The sequence below is a fragment of the Plodia interpunctella genome, chromosome 13 (assembly GCF_027563975.2).
Source record: "Plodia interpunctella isolate USDA-ARS_2022_Savannah chromosome 13, ilPloInte3.2, whole genome shotgun sequence".
Taxonomy (NCBI): domain Eukaryota; kingdom Metazoa; phylum Arthropoda; class Insecta; order Lepidoptera; family Pyralidae; genus Plodia; species Plodia interpunctella.
The window spans coordinates 4,464,831-4,467,184 of NC_071306.1; positions in this window are offsets into that span (position 1 = coordinate 4,464,831).

Here is a 2,354-nt window from a genome sequence, read left to right on the forward strand (position 1 = left end):
TTTTTTAAATAATTACCTCCTTCATTGGGCGTGGGGATTTGATAAGTTGCGATATCATTTAAAAAACGTAGATTTAGACAAAAATATCTATTAAAGTTTGACATTATAATATTTCCCTTAACCGATTTTTTTTTCTTGCTCACTATAAGTTAAACTTATATCACTCATCGAACGAAACTTTTACTCCACTTAAAGTGAAGTGGGCCGAACAGGAATCCATCAATACTAGGGATCGGTTGGGGATTTTTTACTTCTTCATATTGACGCTTGAGTTTTTGATACACGTATTTGACAGTTTTTTGTTGATCCTCTATTTACCGGTAAATTGTGCATCGCACTTGTAAATAATTCGTACATGGACGTATAAAAAATATTTAAAGTTTACACGTCCATGGGGTATAAAATGTTTTTGAAATTTAGTTTACTCCGATGTATGTACATAATTGTATCTCTCTCATCTAAGTATACTCCCATGTTCCATTCATGGCTATGGCCTTTGAATCTTGTTACTTGTAAACCTGAAAAATAAACATTATTTGAAGATTGTGATTTTACGACCGGCCACCATGGCCTAACATGAACGCTCTTTGAGAAAAACTTACGCAGGAACTTTTACTAAGGATTGTATCTTTACTAAGGAAATATATATAACTTTATATGCCTTTATTAGTCATTGATAAGGGCAAAGCAAGGATCCTTTACATACATGGCACAAAATGACTTCTTTCTACAGTTTACAGTAAAAATGCTAAAAAAGCGACTAAGTTTGCTCTCAACGCTTACCTATACAATAAAACTATTAGCAAGGTCAATTTTAACCTTTTGTAAGAAAAACGGAGCAATTTTGTTTTTTAATATTTCATTTTCGGTTCTGTTTACAAGTTACGTGACTCCGTCGACGTGGGCGTTAAACACGTTTTATGTCTTTCAAAACCGTAAATGTCATGGTCAAAATGAGATTTTTTTTATTACTATACAATTTTGCGTGGATCGCCCTTCATCAAATGTATAAAATAATAAATTAATGTGATGATGATATTTTAAAATAGCTCAATATATTCCATAATACCTAGGTACTCAGCAAAAGTTTTTGAAGTAATATTTATCGTGAATGGAAAATTTGTATTTTTGGAGATAAAAAAGTTTTTTTTTCAAAATATTCTTATAAATCATACATTCATTCATGAAAACAACGTTTTTTTATTTATTTTAGCATGACAGTAGACTAAATATATATAGAAATTTCAAGTTCATAACCCATGCATTTAATATATGTATAAGTACCTACTGTTGGGAAAGTAAATTAATTTGTTTCACACCCTCGTAATCTACCCTCATCTCTTACGATATCCCGGGGATATTCCATTGTCAAAAACAGATAGCAATTTGTATATTATGTAGTTTACGATTATAAATAAATCGCCTACAAATAGTAAAGTAGATTGATATTGCGTTTTTATACACAACTCGTTTCGTTCTGGGGCATTGCCCCCGCGGGAATATTGGGATAAAAATTCCCTATAGCACTCAGGAGTACTATAGTTATGTAGAGCTCGTTTGGTGAAAGAATTTACGAATTAGTTGAATAGGTAGTTTCGAGAATAACTTCTACATACAAACTTACAAACACTTACTATCTCCTTATAATATATGGCGATCCACGGGCAAAGGTATTTCTGTAATGTGTTACTTAAAAACTATTTAGATCAAAAATGAAAAAACATACATAAAAACCTTCCCAAATTTCTACCCGAGTAACCTCACACATTATAGAGTAACGTCACACATTAGTATAGAAGTATATTTTATAATAGTGTTGAACTTGAACCATAAAGCCGATGTAACTTTAAAGGCTTTATTTATGGCATAGTATTATTTTATTTTTGATATCATAGTAAGCTGAGACATCAGGCAACTCGCATACTCGCATTGCCTGATGGTAAGCAAACACCGTAAGCCAAAGATACCAGCAGTCCGATTCATTAATACGAGATACAACAATACCAGCACAGCTGTTTGGCGGTAAAAACAGATAAGAATAAGGTAAGTAGCCATACACATGGCCTTTATACTACCTTTATGTCTACTTCTGGTAACATATATAAGGCAGATAAGCACTCGAGTCAGACAGTAAGGATTTATGGCAACCATGAAATTACGAAGTACTTATTAAATCCATTATGGCAACCCAAAAAGAACCGCTGATGCGTTAGATCTATTTTTTTCAATATCAGATTGAAGTTAATATAAAAAGGTTTGTATCTCAGGATGAGGTGAACTTTATTGAGTTCCTGTTTTGTCTGCGTTTCTCAAAGCAAATCTTTGATGTATATTTTTTATTATAAGAAATCTCA